The sequence below is a fragment of the Megalobrama amblycephala genome, linkage group LG15 (assembly GCF_018812025.1).
Source record: "Megalobrama amblycephala isolate DHTTF-2021 linkage group LG15, ASM1881202v1, whole genome shotgun sequence".
Lineage (NCBI taxonomy): Eukaryota > Metazoa > Chordata > Actinopteri > Cypriniformes > Xenocyprididae > Megalobrama > Megalobrama amblycephala.
The window spans coordinates 26,435,823-26,460,908 of record NC_063058.1 but is presented as its reverse complement, the minus strand read 5'-3'; the positions used below and the strand labels follow the sequence as shown (position 1 = coordinate 26,460,908).

Below are 25,086 nucleotides of genomic sequence, written 5' to 3'. Positions count from 1 at the left end.
GCTAGCCTAAGTCTCTGAGATCCTGATACCTCACACTTCTGGAGACTCCAGGTAGGTTGCAGTTCTGGAAAATGGTGGCGCTGGAGACTAAAGGGTTCCTGATGGTTTCACACTTAATTCTTCACCTTAATTCTTAATTCTTTTGCAGTTAACATGCGTCTTTTCTTTTCCACCTGTTTTTGTATGACCCCGCTGACCCAATGAGCATTTTGCTGTCCATTGGTCATGCTTTAACTTTGCAATTTCTAGTATTGCATTAGTATTGCGTCCTTCTCATGAGTATTTAATCATTTTTGACTTTTCAGTCTGAGTTAAATCTCTTTTTTGGCTCATTTGGCCTGTAAAAGAAAACCTGCCTAATAATTCTGCACACCTGAATATAAGGCATTTTTCATTTCCAGCCTTCATGAACTATTATGTATCACTTATAAATGATTAAAAACAATATTAATGGTAGTTATTAAGATTGATGTGGATTGGAATTGGTAAAATGTACTTGGAAAAAAAATATGATCAGAAAATCAACTTGCCTAATAATTCTGCACTCCCTGTATAAAGCTATTTTAAAGATTTTGAAGTGTAATAAGGTCATTCGGTTTAACCGTCCAAAGGCCAATACAGCCATTTCATTTGTGATTAACCCTTATAGGGTCTTTGGGGTCTGCACAGACCCCAAACGACGTTTGCTCAATTAAAAAAAAGTGTTCTCTTTGTCCAAATGACATGAAACTTTGTACAGTTGTTAACACTTTCTAGATCTACAAAGAAAAAAAAATTGGAGTGATATCTTGTTTTTATGTTAGTGTAAAAAAAGGCACACTCAGGGTCTTCGGGGTCTCCACAGACCCCAGACAACAAAATGTAATTTTGTAACAAAATAATTGTTTTTTAAAAAAAACAAATGTAATTTAACTCTGTTTATTAATGTTTTTACTTCATATTTGTGCAGTTTTTGGAGGATTTGTCATATCTTTTAAATTTATATAAATAAATAAATAAACATTTTTTTTTATACAAAAACAGCTTATTATGTAAAATTCACTTTATAAAAGACCCACATTTCTAACTTTCATTCATGGGGATAACATGGATAATTTGACATGGTTTAGAGTAAGATTTTTGCCCACCTTTTGGAAAATGCAGTTTTAAAAGTAAAAAAAATATCACTTTTACCAGTAGACGGCTGCAGAGCTCCACTATTTCCTATGTGCTATTTGACTGACGGAAAGACATCTTTTCACAAGTATTTTTCAGTTGGATTTATATCTAAATATTATGAAATCACAATTATGACAATAAAAGACAATACAAATGACTTTTTGTCAAAGTTTAGCATTTTTTTTGTACTGAAAAAAATAAGTTTTTCAAAAATGTTGATTTTGAGGATGAATATTGTCCATTTTCTAAGTGGGGTCTCATCATAATGTAACAATATTGAAAAACTGATTTTTTTTCATTACAAAACTACTAAACTTTGACAAAAAGTAGGCTTTATTGTTATAATTGGGATTTCAGAATATTTAGATATGAATCCAACTGAAAAAAAACTTATGAAAAGATGTCTTTCAGTCAGTCAAATAACACATAGCAAATAGTGGAGCTCTGCAGCCATCTACTGGTAAAAATGATAGTTTTTTTACTTTTAAAACTGCAAAAATCTTACTCTAAACCATGTCAAATTATCCATGTTATCCCCATGAATGAAATTTAGAAATGTGGGTCTTTTATAAAGTGAATTTTACATAAAAAGCTGTTTTTGTACAAAAACCTATTTTAAAAAATATTTTTACATTTATTTATATAAATTTAATAAATATGATAAATCCTCCTAAAAACATTAATAAACAGAATAAAATTACATTTGTTTAAAAAAAAGCAAGTATTTTGTTACAAAATTGCATTTTGTTGCCTGGGGTCCGCACAAGGGTTAAAATATCTTAAAATTTAATAAATGTATATATTTGAAAAATTAATGTTTTCACTTGCTCATATGCATGTCCCGAAACATCAGGTCATTCGGTACGACCGCTATAAAACATGGAAAATGTTGTAATATATAAAAAACTATATAAACATATAAAATGTTTGACTGTCTTTTTTCTAGCTAGCTTATCGTCAATATCGTCATTCGGTAAAACCAAAATTTTGGTTAAACCGAATGACTTTTTTGATGACAAATTTTGTCCATATTGTAAAAAATGACAAAGGCAGTGTTAATTGAAGAAAAAAAACAAAAAAAAACACATAATCTCATTGTTAATCTTTAATAAAACTTCAAAATTAATTAATACACTTAAAAAAAAAAATATATATATATATATATATATATATATAATATATATAAAGAAATTCAGTGCATAAAAAAAATCTATAAAATTCCATTACATTAAACTTTCGCCATCAACAACAACAACAACAAAAAACGCATCTTGATTCTGAATTATAACTGATTATAACTGAACACTTGTCTGACATTATAAGTGGAAAAAAACTCTATTGCACCAGGCTGGACACATGTTTTGTGGCAGCACCCTTGCCTGCTGTAAGTAGACACAGGAAGTGATGGCGGTCTCGATAGAGCCCTCAGTACAGCTTCTCATCTCTTGTTTGTGCGCTGCAGGCTTGGAAGAGGCCGCTATAAGTTGCTTGTCTTGCATTATCTCTCGCAACGCCTCCACGACGGCAGCCCACAGGCATCTCTGACAGGAAATTGATGCGCTGCTCCTCCAGAGACTCACGCTCTTCCCTCGAAAGGATGAGTTCAGCTCCCTGTTGAAGTAGAGCTGTCGTCTGCGCTGTCAGAAACACACGCGCTCGCTCCCGCGGCGTCTCTACAGAGAAAACAGGGGAGTTCAGATGTTAGACGGGGTGATTGAGCACCGAGCTGAATTTGAATAGGGAACGTTGCCCGCTAACGTGTGCGTTTCTCACAGTGGGTGCTGAAGCTGTGGAGGTGTCGAGGTTGGTGGCGAGAGCTTCTTACACCAGGATTGACGTCTCTGGAGCCGGGCCGGTCTGCGATCGGATCACTCAGGTGGAAAAATAGTGGTTTTATCAGGGGTAGTGGAACAGATAGCGGAGGCACTGAATCGGTTTATGGAGACTTTAGAGTCTGGATGGAGAGTTTTGCTGTTTAGGGGTTAGTGACCCTTACAGAGCTGTTCTTCTAAACATTTCGGTCACTTTCAAATGATTTGCTGCTGCATTGGCTTTTACACCTCACATCTCTTAAAATAAAATCTTAGGAAACTTTAAACCAGGCCTTTGTTTAGACTTCTAACCTTAAACTTCAAAATTTGGTGTGTAACTTGCAGTGTTGGGCACATTACTTAAAAAAAAAAAAAGTAATTAGTTATAGTTACTAGTTACTTCTCACAAATAGTAACTTAGTTACATCATTATAAAAGTAACTAATTACTAAAAAATCAAATATGTCAATTAACTTGTATGCCTCCAATATTAAATATGTCTAAAAATAAATTATTATTTGTTTAATGTTATGTTTTAAATTCATCTATTTGATTATGAAAAGTGAACAGCATGAGTAAGATAGGATACATCATAAGATGTGCAATATATCGGTAGACATGGAGTGGGTCAGACATGATTTTGACCACTTCATTAAGTTTTGTTTTGTAGAAAGCCTTTCTTTAAAGTGAATTTCATTTTGTAAAAATTGTATCTTAATTTTAATCAATGTTTCATCAACCAATTGCCTGGATTTAATAAATAAGAAGCAAATATAACAGAAAATATAATCATGACAATATAATCGTGGCGCTGGCGTGATCACTTGCACGTGAACTGGAGCGCGTCTTATAAGCTAAATGAACCGAAACTCAGCGGCTGCTTGCCTCACAGACATGAGAAATATATCTATAGAAAGCTTGAAATGTCTACTTTTAAACTAAATAATTCAAAACGAAAAGAAATAGGCTGCTCTGAAATGTGCATTTTCTCTCTAAGCGCGTCCACGGATATGATGAGAGTCAGCAATGTCAACTTCATCTTTGCAGCCGACACGGATTCAGAAAACATTAGTTTATTAATAAACAATTAAAAGGTCTCCATACTGTTTTTGTCACATTCATAATCATTACTTTTGCTGATTCTTTATGGCAAGCTTTATGCGTGCGCTATATAGCCTATATTACGTAAACGCTCATTATTATGGTTTATTCTCTCCAGTATTTAAAGGAACACTCCACTTTTTTTGAAAATAGGCTCATTTTATAACTCCCCTAGAGTTAAACAGTTGAGTTTTACAGTTTTCGAATCCATTCAGCCGATCTCCGGGTCTGGCGGTACCACTTTTAGCATAGCTTAGCATAGTTCATTGAGTCTGATTAGACCGTTAGCATCTCGCTCAAAAATGACCAAAGAGTTTCCATATTTTTCCTATTTAAAACTGGACTCTTCTGTAGTTACATCATGTACTAAGACCGACGGAAAATGAAAAGTTGCGATTTTCTAGACAGATATGACTAGGAACTATTCTCTCGTTCTGGCGTAATAATCAAGGAACTTTGCTGCCGTACCATGGGTGCAAAGATCCTTGATTATTGTGTCCCTGTAGTTACACGATGTAACTACAGAAGAGTCAAGTTTTAAATAGGAAAAATATTGAAACTCTTTGTTCATTTTTGAGTGAGATGCTAACGGTCTAATCAGATTCAATGAACTATGCTAAGCTATGCTAAAAGTGGTACCGAATGGATTCGAAAACGGTAAAACTCAACTGTTTAACTCTAGGGGAGTTGGAAAATGAGCCTATTTTCAAAAAAAGTAGAGTGTTCCTTTAAGAAATCAAATGAATATAAATGTGATTAGTCAATTAATGGCTTAAATGAACAACTACTAGTCAAACACAGACACCAGAGAAAAAACTTTGCAGGTCCTATGGCTGAGAGAGAGCCTACTTGGATGAAAACCGCTTCAGTGAGCTCAGTTATAGTAAACCGGCATTTTTTTTTTTTGTCGATAACAGTAACGGCGTTGTAACGGGGGAAAAGTAATTCATTTGATTACTCATTACTGAAAAAGTAACGCTGTTTATTTATAACGCAGTTATTCACATCACTGGTAACTTGCCCTTTTCCATATAATAGAAAGTGAATTGAGCTTCAAATGGACAGAAACACTTCATAACAGTATCATAAAATAGTATGACTTGTACTCTGTATTTGAAATGCATAAATAAATATGTTGTTCTTTATTTTGAGTGGTAACATCTGATAGATGTATATGAGAGGACTGTGTTGCAGCTTTGTTTCAGATGCATGGAAAGTAAATGAGTCACCTAATGGAAGAGAATGATAATAAAGCTCACTGCTGGTCTGAATGATGGAAACTCTTCAGACTTCAAGAGCTGCACTTACACGCTGATTATCTGTGTTCCTTATGAGGGAAAAGAGTCTGCGATTGTTCATAACTGTGAGGGAGCAAAACAAGCACACTGATGTCTGTGGAAATGTTCTGGGTTTCTGAATATATTTGATCATTTGTATGTATTTTTGCTGAGGAAAAAAACTCTATTCTGAATAATCACAAACTTCATTTAAACAATGGATATTTTTACTCTATCCTCATGGCAAAAGAAGTCATATGTCATGCGAGTTTGTGGTCTGAATTGAAAGGCTGTGTACCACAAAATAATGACAAGACAACATGTTTTTCTGTTGATTTGTCCTTGCAGCTGCATGAGCAGTGTAGTTTGATTCATAAACAAATGACTCTTATGAACAGCGCAAGTGGTTTAGTCTGATTCACGAACAATTGACTCGTTTCTTTTTAATGAATCAAATACATACAGCACATCCAATGCAGTCTGATTCACAAACAAATGACTCTTCTGAGCTGGTCCTTTTATTGAATCATTTTGAATCAACAAATACTTCACTGAATGAACTCATTCAACATTTGCACATCAGGAGAAGAAGCAGCCCTTGTTTGCTCTCTATTTTATCTCATTGGCGTCTCTGAGAACAAATTGAGATATTGAAGAGAGGTTAAGATATCAAAGCGCAACACTGCATCTTTCCAAATCTAAATCTGCTGGTGAAATAATGTGGATTTATTCAGCGGAACGTGTTTTGCAGCCGCACACATGACAGCAGATTAGTGGGCGGCAGAACGACAGGAAGTGCATGAGCTCCGCTCCTCCGCAGCGTATGATTGGACAGGAGCCTTTCTGTTTGTATTTTAATGCTTAACCTTAATAAAACTGTGATTACCAAAAGCATGTGTAATAATGGATTAAGAAGAAGACAGTGTGGGGGATGAGAATCACATGATAGTGGGAATAAAGACATTAATGGTGATTATGAGAATGATTGAACTGTACAAAGACTCATGTGTGATGATTTCTTTTTAGTCAACATGAAATTAAAATTGACTGTTTACTGTTTACTGCAACACTTACTCATTTACTCTTTTTGTTAAATGTTAGTATAATTTTTATTTACTTAGTAAATGTGAAAATTTAATTCATGATTCTTTTAATTTATGCAACATTTGCTTAAAATGCATATAAACATTGTTTATATAGATACACAATATATACAAATAATATATACAATTACTCAAATCATTATGCAACATTTACCAAATATATATATATATATGCTTACATTTTTTAGTATATATACAATATACAATTTTTTAAAACTTTATGCAACATTTACTATATATATATATATATATATATATATATATATATATATATATATATATATATATATATAAAATTATAATTGACTTTTTGATGTCACTAGAAATAATTTTTCATTTAATAATTATTGACTTTCCAGTGTTACTGGAAATATGTGACATTAGGCAAGTAAAATAGTATGTTAATGCCGTTTCATGTTGACTTGTATTCTGTTTTTGAGAATTATTTATTTGTGTAGCATATTTGTAAGAAGTTTCAGTTTTCAATTCAAGGTTTTTTGGGTTTTTTTTGCATTTGACCCAGTTCCATATGCAGAGCCTGTTTTTTCCCGTAGGTATACTCAAAGTGAACGAAACACGCAGATACTCTCATTTTTGGCCACAGTTTTGTTTTAATGCATTAGCTCTCTATGGGATGTGACTCTTTGTTTAGTGTTTGTTTGTTTTAGAGCTGTGAGATGATCAAAGCTCCTGCATGCCCCTCTGTTTGTCTCTGAACCCCAGAGCTCTGATTCGCCAACATTAAAAACGTCTGGAAAATCTCTCGCTGAACTTAGAAACGCAGCGTACGTTTCAACCTTTCGCAAAGATGGACGGCACAGTTTATGCGTTCATTCGGTCCAGATAAAGAGCTTCCCGCAACACACAAGGTTCAGAACGATCCGCCTCCCGCTCCTCCACAAACACTCCTTCCTAACTCATTCTCCTGGTTTAATGAGTATTACTCGGTATTGTAGAGATTACCGCCCTCCAAATCCCCCCAGCCTCCTCAGTCGCCATCGTTTTACGTGGAGAAATAAACCGCTCCCCCCTCCAGATGTAGCCTTTTCACTCACCGAGAGATGAGGATTTAAAATCTGCCGCTGTCAGCCTCCTTTAGAACGCTTCATAAGCATCTTTGAGACAAAATTTCACTAAGCTGGCTGCTTGCTTTTCTTTAGCACCATTCACGTGGACCGCACAAGCGTTGTGCTTGTGAACGCAGTTCCATTTCACAGCAATCACTGTTTATTTTACATTAAGGGCTAGGGAAAGACCCTTTCTTGATGTAGTACAGTGTCTGGATCGAGCGATTCTGTCACTGTTTCTTTTGGAGTTTCGCAGACATTAGTATTGCGTGTTTGTCTGAGCGATCATATTTTACTTTTAAAAGTAGCGTGTTGTTATTGTGGTAATCTTACAAAAAGCAACTACATTACTTTTACAGTAGATGTATAAGGATTTACTACTTTTTAGGTTTTACTTTTTGGGTTGTCATACATTTGAAATGCTGTGTTTTGGCTTTGATAGTGTTTAATTGTGGGAACCTTTTCAATGGCTGATATATAGGCAACAGTTATTGTTTTTCGTGTTGTGTAAAATTCTATATGCATTTTTTGAGCAAATTTTGTGCATTTCTTTGCACAACATTTACTCAAATTTGATGTATATATAAATATGATAGTGTTTTTTTTTAGTAAATGTTGTGCAAAAGCATTTTACATTTACATTTTTTTTTCAATTAAAAAAAATCATAATTCCATTAATTTCAGCAAAAATATTTCTTTTTGTAATTTGTTAATTTTGCGTTTTTTTCGTCAAAAAAAATATGCAACATTTGCTCAAAAATATACATATATAAATTTAAACTACTCTAAAAAAAATTATGCAACATTTACTAATTCTTTTTTTAAAATGTATTTAATAATTTTAATTTCAGCTAAAAATATTTGTATTTTATTTCATAATTCTTTTAATTTTAGCAAGTTACATTAAATTGTGGTTTATTTAATCACAGACATCTGATGAGTGCGTGAACACAATGGCCAATCAGAGTGCTCAAAGCGTCACATTTTTAAAATTTCAGTGTCGACTTGGTATCAAAGTGAGTTGACAACACTACAATAAATAAATGTAAACGTAACATGCAAATAAAGTAACTGTTCGCTGTCAATAAATGAGAAAACAAAGTAACTTGTTACTTTGTAACAAAGCGTTACTTGTTTGAAAAAGTAACCCATCTGGTTACTCAACTCACGTTACTCGAAAAAAGTCATCTGGTTACTCAATTCGCGTTACTTGAAAAAGTCATCGGTTACTTGCGTTACTTGAAAAAGTCATCAATTCATCTGGTTACTCAACTTGCGTTACTCGAAAAAAGTCATCTGGTTACTCAACTCGCGTTACTTGGAAAAAGTCATCAAATCATCTGGTTACTCAACTTACGTTACTCGAAAAAAGTCATCTGGTTACTCAACTCTCATTACTCGAAAGTCATCAAATCATCTGGTTACTCAACTCACGTTACTCAAAAAGTCATCTGGTTACTCAACTCTTGTTACTCGAAAGTCTTCCGGTTACTCAACTCGCGTTACTCAAAAAGTCATCTGGTTACTCAACTCGTGTTACTTGAAAAAGTCATCTGGTTACTCAATTCGCGTTACTTGAAAAAGTCATCTGGTTACTCAACTCGCGTTACTCAAACAGTCATCTGGTTACTCAATTCGCGTTACTTGAAAAAGTCATCTGGTTACTCAACTCGTGTTACTTGAAAAAGTTATCTGGTTACTCAACTCGCGTTACTTGAAAAAGTCATCTGGTTACTCAATTTGCGTTACTTGAAAGAGTCATCTGGTTACTCAACTCGTGTTACTCAAACAGTCATCTGGTTACTCAATTCGCATTACTTGAAAAAGTCATCTGGTTACTCAATTCGTGTTACTTGAAAAAGTCATCTGGTTACTCATCTCGTGCTACTTGAAAAAATAATCTGGTTACTCAACTCGCGTTACTCAAACAGTCATCTGGTTACTCAACTCGCGTTACTTGAAAAAGTCATCTGGTTACTCAACTCGCGTTACTTGAAAAAGTCATCTGGTTACTCAACTCGTGTTACTCGAAAAAAGTCATCTGGTTACTCAATTCGCGTTACTTGAAAAAGTCATCTGGTTACTCAATTCGCGTTACTTGAAAAAGTCATCAAATCATCTGGTTACTCAACTCGCGTTACTCAAAAATTCATCTAGTTAACTCGCGTTACTTGGAAAAAGTCATCTGGTTACTCAACTCGCGTTACTCAAAAAGTCATAGTGGAGATGAAATTTCAGTATGATGTCTTCTCTCATTCTGTTTTGTTCTTAACCACGCTGGCACCCATTCCCAGCTTCCTCTGTCCCAGGCTGCCAGTCATGGGGGTGAACAAGATATCCGGTTTATCTGGGTCGGAGCCAGGAATCTTTAGAGAAAAGTAAACAGGAAAAACCGGCGCGTTCCTGGGGGAGCCCTGCGCCTTTATACGGATCTTTCTGATTTCCATATGCTAAAACCGCAGTTAAACATCTATAAATCAGGCCCTGCGTGCCATGCGCTTTTGCATGCATGAATTTTGAATGGCAGCGCGACTACAGTGGTTTCTCAGGAGATGATGCCGTCCCCGATGCCACGGTTTCTCCAAGCACGGAGGAAAATCTTTGAGAGAACTTCTACAACTTTTGTGTAGAATCCCTCGGCATTTGCCATTGTATCGCAGGCTTTATAATGACATTCAGAGATGGTATAAACACTCATTTTATCTTTGAGGAAACACAGCAGGGGAGAATTGTGCTGTTTTTGTTGCGGGATCCATTGCAGAAAAGAGAGAGATTGAACATGGGGGTCTCTGTTGCCCTAAAAACTTGAAACACTTTGCGTTTGAATGTGTTTGTCACAGGTTCAGAAACAGGTGTTTTTAGAAGTTTAATTCTGGAGAGGTTTTAACCGTAACTCAAATGTTAATGAGATAAGCCTCCAAGCGTCTGGATCACAGAGGAACTTGCTTATCTGGTTTGCAGTGGTGCTTTTGCAGAGTTGAATTAACAATAAATAAATAATAATGGTAAAATTGTTTGCCTTCACCCTTGGTGCTTTCAGTTTCTGCTGTGTTTACCGGCTCTGGAGACTGTTGACGTGTGTCAGCTGAATGTGTCGTCGCATGCACGTCCTTCAAGTCTCAAATCTATATTCTTCAGGTTTTTATTATTCCTTGAGGGCTCTTTCATATTAGTGTTTGGTGTGGACTGTTTCGTTTGTTTGTTTGGTGTAAAAGCAGTTTTGAGAAAAAAAAATCTTGAATTAATTTTTTTTTTCTTACCCTTTAGGCAACATTTCTTGTTTTAATCATAAACCTCATTCAGTTTTGTTATATTTAGGCTTAACACAAGAAAAAACAAGGCTTAATACCTTGACATTTTTGTATTGCAGCAAAAATGAAGTTTAGTCTTTGTATTATTATTTTTTTATTGTACCCAAGTAATGACTGTTCAAGAAATGGTTCAGTGTTGAATCAAGTCAAGTTGGGGGAAACTGGATCTTTTAACCCCATTACATCGCTGTATGTAGGTCAGAAGATTTATAGTCTGCGATCGATCACGGCACAATCAGCGCCAGCCATTTTTCATCCCCATAATTGGAAGCTTTGCAGCAGGACGTGCCAGTTTAGGCTTGTTTTGTCAGGACATTGTGCTTGACTCAGATATGGTTTAGTTTACTGTACTGTATGGGTTTGTGCTGAAAAGATCAGTTTGATGCACAGCAAACAGCCGTCCTGTTGGGCTTTTTCTCATTGTAATACCTGATAAACATTTAGGTTTTTGAAGAGCTCTTAATCCATCTGCATCAGAACATCTGGATTGAACAATACCCATGATTCATAGCAATATTTATTATACTTAAGGGTCAGAGCGTTGCTGGTTTCTGGTTTTTATACAATAATATTAAACAATATATATATATATATATATATATATATATATATATATATATATATATATTATTGTTTAATATTATTGTATAAAAACCAGAAACCAGCAACGCTCTGACCCTTAAGTATGTGTGTGTGTGTGTGTATATGTGTATTATAGTAATTTAATTAATGATATTAAATTACTATATATATATATATATATATATATATATATATATATATATATATATAGTAATTTAATTAATGATATTAAATTACTATATATATATATATATATATATATATATGTGTATGTGTGTGTGTGTGTGTGTATATGTGTATTATAGTAATTTAATATCATTAATTATATATGTTATATTATTTTGTATTATTATGTATCAGCTGGAATGCTAAAGGATATTTCTCTGCAGATATTTCTTGTAGGATACACAAACTCTTCTAGAATATCAGAGCAGATGGTTATCCAATAAATGAGGCACAATTGTGTCAGCGCTCTCAGGTGGTTTCCATAGGCAACAGTATGGCGCACACATGTTGAATGTGCACACTAAATCACTCGCATTTATTAAATTCTACTGTCTCGAGCACCTCATTTTCTTCATTCATCCTTGGACCGAGGGTTCGCGTTCTGAGGTCATGTGCACTGGTCACAGCTGATATTTATAAAGGCTTCTCCGTAAGTATGCTGATCCAACGCTGGCCTCCTCCGTGCCCTGAAATCCATATTCATCAGGATATGAAAGGTTATAACTTGTCCTGCATCAGCAGTTCTGCTCACTTCTTAATTAGATCTTATATTTCATCTGAGCTTTGAGCTGAAGCTTTCTGCTCATGCTGATTACATCCCGACAAAGTTGTAGCCCAAACACCATGTGACGCTAGCGGCTCAACATAGCGACTCGTGCAGCTTGCAAGAACCCCCACGTCTAGCAAAGCGTTTGAGCTTTGATTGTGCTCTAATGGAGGTTGTGTTCGCCTCTGGTTGCACGAATACAACTAATTAGGCTTTGGTGTGAATAATTAAAGTGGTGTAGCGTGACCAGCAGTAGTAACAAGTACATTTAACGAAAAGCAATTAGCGAATTTAGCACCTGCGAAGATCATTTATCCTTTTTAATAATTTAGCGTTGTTGTAAGGAAGGAGCACTCTGGCTGGGTTTCAAACCCTAGTGAGCTACATAGACAACTGCCTCCTATGTGAAATGCTACCTTTTAAGTGACTGATTTGGAGGCTAGGGAGGGACTGGTTTGTCATGGAAATAACACATGGGAGGCTCACAATTGATGTTAGCATTAGTATTTTGCTAAGCTCTCTCTCTCTAACATATCACTCTCTCACTAACATCTCTCAACATAATATATATATATACACAGTACAGTCCAAAAGTTTGGAACCACTAAGATTTTTAATGTTTTTAAAAGAAGTTTCGTCTGCTCACCAAGGCTACATTTATTTAATTAAAAATACAGTAAAAAACAGTAATATTGTGAAATATTATTACAATTTAAAATAACTGTTTTCTATTTGAATATATTTCACAAAGTAATTTATTCCTGTGATGCAAAGCTGAATTTTCAGCATCATTACTCCAGTCTTCAGTGTCACATGATCCTTCAGAAATCATTCTAATATGCTGATCTGCTGCTCAAGAAACATTTAATGTGTACAATTGTACAAAATATTTGTGTACAATATTTTTTTTCAGGATTATTTGATGAATAGAAAGTTCAAAAGAACAGTGTTTATCTGAAATCTAATCTTTTGTAACATTATAAATGTCTTTACTGCCACTTTTGATTGATTTAATGCATCCTTGCTGAATAAAAGTATTCATTTCTTTAATTTCTTTTCAAAAAAATAAAAATAAAAATTCTTACTGACCCCAAACTTTTGAACGGTAGTGTATAATGCTACAGAAGCTTTGTATTTCAGATAAATGCTGTTCTTTTGAACTTTCTATTCATCAAGGAATCCTGAAAAAAAAAGTACACAACTGTTTTCAACATTGAAAATAATCATAAATGTTTATTGAGCAGCAAATCAGCATATTAGAATGATTTCTGAAGGATCATGTGACACTGAAGACTGGAGTAATGATGCTGAAAATTCAGCTTTGCATCACAGGAATAAATTACTTTGTCAAATATATTTAAATAGTACAGAGTTATTTTAAATTGTAATAATATTTCACAATATTACTGTTTTTTACTGTATTTTTAATTAAATAAATGTAGCCTTGGTGAGCAGACGAAACTTCTTTTAAAAACATTAAAAATCTTAGTGGTTCCAAACTTTTGGACTGTACTGTATACACACAGTATCTCACAGAAGTGAGTACACCCCTCACATTTTTGTAAATATTTTATTATATCTTTTCATGTGACAACACTGAAGAAATGACACTTTGCTACAATGTAAAGTAGTGTAATGTAAACCTCTTGATATGACGCTGAGCACGTGTACTCAACTTCTTTGGTCGACCGTGGCGAGGCCTGTTCTGAGTGGAACCTGTCCTGTTAAACCGTTGTATGGTCTTGGCCACCGTGCTGCAGCTCAGTTTCAGGGTCTTGGCAATCTTCTTATAGCCTGCGTCATCTTTATGTAGAGCAACAATTCTTTTTTTCAGATCCTCAGAGTGTTCTTTGCCATGAGGTGCCATGTTGAACTTCCAGTGACCAGTATGAGAGAGTGAGAGCGATAACACCCAATTTAACACACCTGTTCCCCATTCACACCTGAGACCTTGTAACACTAACGAGTCACATGACACTGGGAGAGAAAATGGCTAATTGGGCCCAATTTGGACATTTTCACCTAGGAGTGTACTCAATTTTGTGGCCAGTGGTTTAGACATTAACGGCTGTGTGTTGAGTTATTTTGAGGGGACAGCAAATTTACACTACTTACACTACTTTGCATTGTAGCAAAGCATCATTTCTTCAGTGTTGTCACATGAAAAGATATAATAAAATATTTACAAAAATGTGAGGGGTCTACTCACTTCTGTAACATACTGTGTGTGTGTGTGTGTGTGTGTGTGTGTGTGTGTGTGTGTGTGTGTGTGTGTGTGTGTGTGTGTATACACAGAAAAAACAATTTAAAATAATGGTTTTCTATTTTAATATACTTTAAAATATAAATCCTTCAGAAATCAATCTAATATGCTGATATGATACTCAGTTATTATCAAGTTGGAAACAGTTGTGTTGCTTACATTTTTTTGGAAGCTGTGATACTTTTTTCAGGATTCATTGATGAATAAATAGTCAAAGAGAACAGCATTTATTCAAAATAGAAATATTTTCTAACAATATAAATCTTTACTATCACTTTTTATCAATTTAACACATCCGTGCTGAATAAAAGTATTAATTTCTTCAAAAAAAAAAGAAAGAAAAAAATACTGACCTCAAACTTTTGAATAGTAGTGTATATTGTTACAAAAGATTGAATTTAAATAAATGCTGCTCTTTTTAACTTTTTATTCATCAAAGAAAAAATGTTAAGCAGCACAACGTTTGTAATAAATCAGCATATTAGAATGATTTCTGAAGGATCATGTGACACTGAAGACTGGATTTAATGATTTGCATCACAGACATAACTTATATTTTAAAGTAAATTATAGAAAACCATTATTTTAAATTGTAAAAATATTTTACAATATTACTGTTTTTTTCTGTATTTTTGATCAAATAAATGCAGGCTTGATGAGTAGAAGAGACTTCTTTCGGAAACATTAAAAATAGTAATATTTCCAAACTTTTGAATGGTAGTGTGTATATATATATATATATATATATATATATATATAGGGTACAGCAGGGCTTAAGTCGCCACAGGGCAAAAGGCTCCTTTGATTTTATTTTCTTCTAAACCTCTAGATGGCACAAAAATTTGCCACAGCACTTTCCTAAACATCCACTTTTCAAGATGCATGTGCAAATTTGTCTGATCCTTGACGCGATCACGTCAAAGTTGATTCTGAGGTAGTTTGATCTAATATTTGATGTTTTTTAAAATGTTGTTGATTTAAGTAGCAAATGAGAATCGATTAAATTAACGTTTGTATTTTCAGACAAAGGTCTTCTTAATGATTTTTAAACACAATTAACCACTTTTATGATTTATTTTCACACAAAATCTGTTGCTCCATCAATTTTCAATACAAACATATACATTTTTTCTGCAATCATACTCTTATATATAAATACTTTTATTTAAAAACATTTATTTCCATCAAGAGGTGCATCAATTTTTGCTCAAGATCTTGTATTAACAATGCAAGAGGTGAGCTCTCTGTAAAGTCTGCTCCAGCACAACCCAAAGACTTTTAATGATTTCCAATTCATGTGTGAAAATGATTCTTCATGTTCTTTCCAAGACATTCTTTCACAATCATTCCTGCCTCGAAGCGTTCTTGTCCTCGGAGACTAGACTTTTAAGCATAGCCTCTGCGTGCATTTAGTACAGAGGAAAGTGTTTCTGTGATGCTAAATGCTAACCCCTGCCGGAGAAACCTCGTCTGCCGTCTCCCCACAGTACATTAAGATTTCATGGCCTCCACCCCGCCCTCGCTGAGAGGCTCTAACTTATTTACACCTCTGAAATCCCCTAATAAGGGTACTTACATTGATTCTCTCCCTAACCAGGCTCCATTACAGATTAAACAGGTCTGTAGAAGAGAGAATGACGAGTTGAATGAGAGAGAAGATTATAGGAGCCGTGTGATTTATCTGAATTTGTTGCACACACCTCATTCTCTCTCTCTCTCTCTCTCTCTCTCTCTTTCAGTGCCGTGGAGGTTGAACAGACAGACACCTCACTCTTATGTCAAGCATCAATTAAAGCAATTTTCGCCTTGGAAGTAAGTGTCTTCCTACTCTATTTGAGATTATTAACATCTGTGGTTGATTTTTCCCTGCTTAAAGGAACAGTTCACCCAAAATTAAAAATTCATGTCATTATTTACACACCTTCCCTCATGTTATTCCACACTTGTCTGTGGTACAAATTTTTACATGTATCTAAATTTACTGATAATATGATTAAAACTGTGGGGGAAAGCAAATACATGTCTATAACATATATAAATGTATAAAGAAACACATATTTAACACCTATATAAATAAATAATTTTATTATTTTTATTTAGTATTTAAAAATAAATTAATACTAAAATGGCTGAAGCATAACCTAAATAAGTTAATAATAAGAATATTAGAAAAATGTTTTAAATGTGTTTTAAATATGTTAATTATAATATAAATGCATTTTATGTTTTATATATATATATATATATATATATTTACACACATATATACAGTGTATGCACAGTACACACACACATATATAAAGAGTCATTAAAAATCTTTGCATGATGAACACATTCAATTATGCTGTTCAAAATGATCTAAAGCTCTTAAATATGTCTTCAAAAATTCCATTTTTTTGTTCAGTGACAAAACCAACAACAGATGTATTTGTAACGACGAGAGGGTGAGAAAATGAAAGACTTATTTTTGTGTGACTGATTCTTTAAAGAGCAGTAGGCGTGACATCAATCACATTGTCAGAGCGATGCCCCCTATCTGCCACATGATGCATCATCCTTGAAAACTTCAGGACGTTCTCACTGGATCCAAACCAAAATTATTCCCTGCTGCTGAACTAAACTGTCTTGTGTTTAATTGATGGCGGTGGAAAGATGAGTTTGAATGTTTATCGGTCACGTTTAAAACAAGTGGCAGAGATGCCAAGGGAGATTCCATTAGCATAGAGCTTCGTTTAGCATTAGTGAGGAGTCTCATGTGAGCCGTTTCAGAGGAAACTCTTAGACAGGTGTTTCTTCAACTATTTGTCTCTGTGGACCTTTGGAAAGTAAACTCTCTTAAAACACTTTTTTTTTTCTTTTGACAATGTCAAACAGTTGACATGCATGCATCACAGGAGAAGTCTGTAATTTTGTGAATTATACAATATTATGTATTACACACATTTATTATTATTATTATTATTATTTTCTGAAATGTCATTTCCAACAGTGTTATTTTCTTCCAAATCTCAATTATGTATTGTGAAAATTACATTTTAAATGTTTTTTTTTTTGTTTTATGTATTCTAAGTGCTGATAATTACATGTATTATTTAATTATATTAAATATAATTCAATTAAATATTAAATTTAAATTATTAAATTAAACAATTAAATATAGTATTTCTTTATACTAAATATACTATTTTAATTTCAAGTGAAACAGTTAAATATAGTTTTTTATTAATATTAAATATAATATTTTTTATTTAAAATCTTTTTAAAAATTGCATTTGTAAAATTACATGATTTTTGAAGGATCATGTGACACTGAAGACTGCAGTAATGGCTGATGAAAATCCAGCTTTGATCACAGAAATAAATTATATTTTAAAGTAGGGCTGTCAAACGATTAATCGCGATTAATCGCAAACAAAATAAAAGTTTGAGTTTGCATAATATATGTGTGAGTACTGTGTGTAATTATGTATATATATAAATACACACAAATTAATGTGTATATTTAAGAGAAATATGTTATTTATGTACAAAATATTTGTATTTATATATAATATAAATTATATAAAAATGTAAATGAATACATATACTTGTAAATATTTCTCAAATATATACATGAATGTGTTTGTATTCATATCTACATAATAATTACACAGTTTATTTTGTATGCGATTAATCGTGATTAATCTTTTGACAGCCGTATTTTAAAGTATATTCAAATAAAAAAAAACATTTTTAAATTGTAATAATATTTCACAATATTTCTGTTTTTTTCTGTATTTTTGATTAAATAAATGCAGGCTTGATGAGCATAAGAGACTTCTTTCAAAAATATTAAAAATATGTAAGTTTCCAAACTTTTGACCAGTACTGTATATATAAAATACTACTATTTTTAATTTAATATAATCTTTTTACTGTTTAATTTTATAAAAGAAATTGGATTTAAAATGTTCATATGTTTATGATTTTATTTTTTTCGTCTGTCTGGGTCCTAGACAAGCATAAAATAATAGGACCCTATACATATGACACTTCTTTGCCAAAGGATGAAAGCCTGTAAAAAGTTTTTGACCTTCATATTTTAAAAAGAATCTGTTTACCCTGTATCCAAAGTTGAAAAACACCTAGACGCATATGTCGTCTCTGTTTGCTCTGTCAGTCAGACGTCTCCTCATGACTCCAGAGAAATTGGCTTTACTTAGTAGAGCAAGACACACAGATAGAGCAAGTCAACTCCATCTAGAACTCCATTCAGGGATTGAATCATCAGTTTCCATTTGGACCTTCTCCACCAAATTGAAAATGAATGTTTGTGCAGCTTGGCCTCGGACATGGCGCTCACCCCGAAGCTTAGAGTGCTTGTGAGATGATTTTGGAAGCGGACCGGGGACAGACCCCGAGCTTGGATGAGCCGCTGATGCCACAGGTGATAATCACGGCCGTGTTTGTGTGCTCAGGGTGGCTGTAATTATCAGCAGAAGGCTGTGGAGATAAATGCTCGGGAACGAGAGCAAGCGTCTGGCAGGCGGCACAGTTATCTGAGCCGAGGTTGAGCGTCGATAGCTGGCGAGAGAGATTTTAACAGTAGCGTGTCGGCTAAAGCCTGGCTTTGATGTTGCCCAAACCCGTCTGAGCCCTACAACATTTCCTTATAGGCAAGATATGAAAGGATAACGAGTATGTGTGTGATCATATCTGCAGTGCGTCGCTGTTTAGTCATGTGGGAAATTCTACCACTTATTTAAACCAATGCCAGCACAATAAAGGGAGTTCTCAGGTGCCTCAGACGGCTTTATTTTAGTTGTGAACTTCGACTGTTTGTATCACATCCTTAAGTCTCCTTTTCCGACGTATCATGAAAGACAGGATTTTTCTTGCTCTTTGAGATTTGAAAGACTGTAAAAGTTAGAGTTTCAATAATGTAAAACACCTCCTCAGTTCAACCACTGCATTAAAGGGATATTTCAGCCTAAAATGAAAATCATTTACTCTCTCTGGTGTTGTTCTAATGCCGTATGCTCTTCTTTCTTTCATTGACCACAAAATGAGAATTTTTTTTGCTCATCCGTAATGGCAGTGAACATGTGAAAATGCAGCTTAACTTAAATCGTTGTAATTAAAGAAGACACTCAGCAGATTGTTGAAGTGAAAACACTTCAAAGTATGAAAAAGTTACAGAAGTTTAACTTTACTGTACTATTTCTTGAATTTTATATAAAATATGTATATTTTACAAAATTATTTTACTCTAAAATTTATATAAAATCAAAGCCATTGTGTTCCAAATTTGAAGTTGATATCACAAAAATTGAAGTTCCCATGAGATTTTGTTTAGGCGTTGTACCGAAAATAACCACCGGGTGTCATCTACATTCCATTGTAATTTTTTTTTATGCATTCTCCTGTAACAAATTATTACATTTCTGTCCAAAATCACGAAACGGAAGGCAAATATGGAAGCTTGAGATTCAGACATTTCCGGCAAAATGTGTTTTGTCAAGATTAAAAAAGTAAATTTTGTCAAATAATTTTTTTTAATATGAAACATGACAATGCCCACTAGGGGGAGGAGCCCGCTAAAAGGATTTAAAGTACCGTTTACATGGTAACGCAGGGCCTGAAATTAACACCCGACCACGCGCCAAATGCGGGTGAATTTTGCAATTGGCGGGTAAAACTGTCAATCTACCTGCCACATTGGCGGGTAGCCAATGAGAATTGAGTGATTCATTAGTTGTTGTTTTTTGCGTCTGTTGTTTTTTTTTTAAAGTCCGCCATTTCGTTGGATTTTAGCTCAAAATGTGGCGGCACATTACTGGGGTAAAGAGGCCAGCTGAAACGAACAACCAACAAAAAGATGAGGATTAATCAAAGAAAAGTAAAAGTCAACGTTTTAATTCAAAGTGGACAATTGGCGACAATTGGCGACAATTGGCGACAATGACAAGGTTCGTGAGTGGCTGATTTATGACAGCAGTACAGACGAAATGTACTGCAGTGACTGCCGTATGTATGGCTCAGAGAAAGCGAAGTCAAATCCTTTTGTAATCGGGACTAAAAACTTAAAATTAGAAGCAATTAAGGACCACGAGTCATCAAAAAGCCACTACACACGATAAGTTGCAAAATAGCAAAGACTGCGCTTCCGGAGGAGACCGCTGCGGTCAAGGCACGGACGTCCATGAAAGCAGCGCAGTTTGAGAGGATGCGACTCCTGTTTCGGAATGTTCACGCGATCGGAGGCCCTTCTCTGACTACGTTGGTGGAGGAAGAGGAGTGCATCTGCTCCTTTTTTGTGGACTCAGATTAGCAGCAGTCAGTATATATGACTATGACATATGAATATGTCTGTGAGACACAGCAAATCAATTAATTAAAAAGATTAAAAAAAATTATAGTCTAAGAGTTATTATTACTTATAATGATTTCGTTAATAACTTGACAGCACTTAAATGTGTATTCTAACAAGTTAAAGAACAATGTTTGTGTGATTTCTATTTTTCACCTTTATGAGGCAAAAAAACAAAACAAAACAAACAAAAAAAACTGGCTGGTAAAAAGTTACTGTGGCAGGTGAATTTTTAAATCCACCTGCCGCAATGGCTGGAGGTCAAAAATGTTAACTTCAGGCCCTGTGGTAACGCAATGTCCAATTTCGAAATGTTTTTCACAGGATGAATTCTAAGTTAAAGGTCCCGTTTTTCGTGTATTTTTTGAAGCTTTGATTGTGTTTATAGTGTGCAATATAACATGTGTTCATGTTTCACGTGTAAAAAAACACAGTATTTTTCACATAATTTACTTATCTGTATACCGCTGTTTCCACTGTCATAAAAACGGGCTGATGACTTCCTTGTTCTATGAAGTCCCTCCTTCAGAAATACGTAACGAATTCTGATTGTGCCAGCGGTTCCTGTGTTGTGATTCGACAGCAGTTTAGCGCACCTTGCCCGGAAAGGTCACGCCTCTTACCATAACGTGGAGATGCACGCGCTCAGTGTTATTGTAAACATGTGCTGCACATAGTTTTACATGTGGATTATAATTTTCGGGAACCAAGTTAAACATAAATTGTAACCATTGATCTCTAAGTACAGCGTCCCTGGGAAGGTCAAACAAAGGTGATTGGACTGCGGGATGAAAATAACAGCGTTTCGACGACATGGCGACAAACACACTCTACAAACGCAACTCTTGCTCTTCTCCGTGGGAGCGCAACAAGACCACGCCCCCTTTTTTGTGTATTCCTGTGGGCGGAGGTTAGTCAAAAAACTGTGACGTCATTAAAGAAGGAAGTAGAGGGATGTAGTCTAAACTGGCCGTTCGATGTAGGCGACTTCTGTTAAATAAAATATCTCGCTTGGCATTGAACTTTGAGCTTTAAAATTTTACAGATTTTATTTATACTCTAACAACAACATTACACACTAACTAAAGTTTGAAACATGGGATCACGAAGAACGGGACCTTTAAGCTTTCGAATGATACCTAACTTATGATGATTACTAAAATATGATATAAATAAATAAAAACAGCGCCAAGCGGCCTGCTAGCGGGACGGTGACAGTTAAGGGGTGAAAAAAAAACTAAACGTATCACAGAATGATCCCATGTGACACATGCTGTATATAACAAGTGTTCTGGGGATTTACGATATGAAATTTAATGTATTATTTAACGAATAAATAATATTATTCGTTAAATAATAACGGCTACGCGACGTGCTTTCGTGAGATTCTGTTAGCGCTGTGGTTCACTCCGTCTCGCCCAGAAAAAAGCAAACAAGTTGTGAGAAATCAAGATTTACAAAAACTGGACATGAAATACAATCCACATACCATCTTCTCTGAGGTGAATATGTCCGCTGTGTTCATCGTAACAAGAAGTTATCACGTTCTTCACATCTGTCAACTGTCATTCTGACGGTCATCAGACAAACAATGTTCCGGTGATATTTAACCCAGTGAAGAAAGTGGATTTCATGTTGCATATTTATTAAAGGATTAGTTCACTTTCAAATAAAATTTTCCTGATAATTTACTCACCCCCATGTCATCCAAGATGTCCATGTCTTTCTTTCTTCAGGTTGAAAAGAAATTAAGGTTTTTGATGAAAACATTCTAGGATTATTCTCCATATAGTGGACTTCAATGGGCACCAAACGGTTGAAGGTCAAAATTACAATTTCAGTGCAGCTTCAAAGGGCTTTAAATGATACCAGACGAGGAATAAGGGTCTTATCTAAGGAAAAAAAAATGTAAAAAAAAATGTAAATGTATATACTTTATATAAACAAATGGTCGCCTTCCAAGTGGTTCCGCCAAAACCGCACTTTCGGATTCTTCAAAAAGCTTACGCCGTATGTCCTACACCTTCCCTATTCAACTTACGGAAAAAATGGAACTGGCGCCGTGTTCGTTCCGTAAGTTCAATAGGGAAGGCGTAGGACATACAGCGTAAGCTTTTTGAAGAATACGAAAGTGCATTGAAGTCCACTATAAGGAGAATAATCCTGGAATGTTTTCATCAAAAACCTTAATTTCTTTTCGACTGAAGAAAGAAGGACATGAACATCTTGGATGACGTGAGTAAATTATCAGGAAAATTTTATTTTAAAGTGAACTAATCCTTTAATCTTGATTTGTGTGCTTTTTCTGGGAGAGATGGAGTGAACTGCGGTGCTAATAGAGTCGTGGACAGAAGAGCAATGGACAAAAGTCGGCATTTTCGTTTACATTAAGGGGCCATTTACACAACACCATTTTCAACTGAAAACAGAAAACTTTTTATTCATTTTGGTCATTCATTTACACGACAACAGCGTTTTGGGGGCCCAAAAACGCAAACTTTTAAAAACAATTGTCAAAGCGCACGTTTTTCAAAATGATACAGTTATCGTCTTTGTTTAAACTACAAAAACGTGAAGTTGTGAAAACAGTGACGTCATGCAACATCGCCATCTACTGGCCTGGCATGAATAATACAGCATTTTTAATCATTCAATCATTTTTCCAAACAAAAAATATCCTTTGCCTATTATCAGTAGTCCACATACCACTTGATTCCAAGGAGACAAAAATAAAAAGCATAAACAATCTAATAAGAAGTTATTCTCTTGTTTTCAAAGATACGCATTAATTTCACCATAAAGCCTATTTTGTAAATAGATAGATTGCTTGTTTTGATAAATGAATAATATTATTCTGTGAAATTGAGATGGTATTTTAATTTATCCTACAAGAGAGTGAGAGTTTGAGAGTTAAAACTAGATCATTACGTAGTAATGAAAGCGGCCATCAATTTATTCTTTTGAATTCAAGAAGCTGTGATGTACAATACAACCCTTTTAAAAACATTTCTAAAGCATTACTGAAAGAATCATCTCTCTGAATGGAGGTTGGCCCACGCTAGCCTGGGTCGCTCCTGACCGCCCGCCGCCTGCTGTGAGTGACAGTTCCCTGATCATCTCCCTGATTTTAGAACCTAATTATCCGACACGTCTGAGCGTCACTCGCCACTATCGCCCACTAGATCAACAGAGAGATGGACAGAGAGAGGGAGGACAGCCGCTAAAGCAGAACTAATGTGATATGAATCCCACCAGCACCAAAGCAGGAGAGAAATATAATTAAGGATCAGATGTCAGTCTGTTTGGATGCGCGCTAGCTACTTATAGCGCTGCCGAGGGAAGCAGAAGCGCTATTTTTAGAGCACGGGATGACAGGAGGGGTCAGGCGTGACCGGTAGCCACTGTCCTTATGACACCTGCTCTGGCCTGAACCAGGTGTGCGAGAGATAAACGTGTGCGAGAATCGCTGGCCTGTGCAGAAAAAAATCTCGAGAATCACCTTAGTATAGTAGGAGAGCGTGCGGTGTTGCAGCATCCGCGCTTTATATCTGACCTCTTTGTTTTGAGCCGCTTTTGTTGGAGTTTGTGCTTTTCGGCCGGAGACTTTCAGAAGTGCTGAGGGGACAGAAAGGACCCGGACGGCCGGCGAGTGGACTGGCGGGTGTCTGCTCGTTTACAGCGGTGACATTTCGTGGAGAGGGATGTTGTGAAAGCGCAGACGCATGTATGTTGATCTTAAGGAAAGGTCAGGCCTGTCTCGACGGAGCTAATCAACTGCTGCTCTCTCCAAACCGCTGTGCGGGTCCCGAGCGCTCGCGAACGTTAATCTTCATTTGCATGCATTTGTAAATGTGCGTGAGTGTGTGGTCAGGGGTTTGCTTTAGGTGTGTGAGCTGCACATGAACTTAATTGGTGAAAGTTGTAGAGCTAGTAATTATGGGGAAGGAGAGAGAGGGTGAATGGGTTCAGGACACGACATGGGCTGGATTCAAATGAAGGGTATTGTCGGCCTGAAGTGTGTGTCATGTTTATCAGTGGCGTGCAGCACGCTGCAAAGTTTTCTTTCATCCTATGGTTTGTTGCAAAACTTTACACTACTGCAGATAAATGAAAATTTGTAAAGTTGTAAAAATGGTAAAATAATTCAGTTGAAGGTAGTTTTACTTGTTATTTGTAGCAGAACATTTGACAATTTTTGTGGCAGAGAAGTTTTCTGTCTATCTATCTGTCTGTCTATCTGTCGTCTGTCTGTCTATCTATCTATCTATCTATCTATCTATCTATCTGTCTAT

At 35.2% G+C, this 25,086-nt stretch overlaps 1 protein-coding gene across 6 annotated transcripts in view; it reads left to right on the top strand.

The window, feature by feature from the left end:
* The window catches only part of plxnb2b (plexin b2b), a 219,685-nt gene that overhangs the window by 121,627 nt on the left and 72,972 nt on the right, over positions 1-25,086 (top strand). For 2 of the 6 annotated variants that reach the window (XM_048158979.1, XM_048158978.1), the window contains one exon: positions 16,185-16,257. The exons of the other annotated variants lie outside the window; for them this stretch is intronic. The gene's annotated coding sequence lies outside the window, so the exon portion shown is untranslated. The remainder of the gene's footprint in view (positions 1-16,184; positions 16,258-25,086) is intronic. 6 annotated transcript variants of the gene reach the window in all.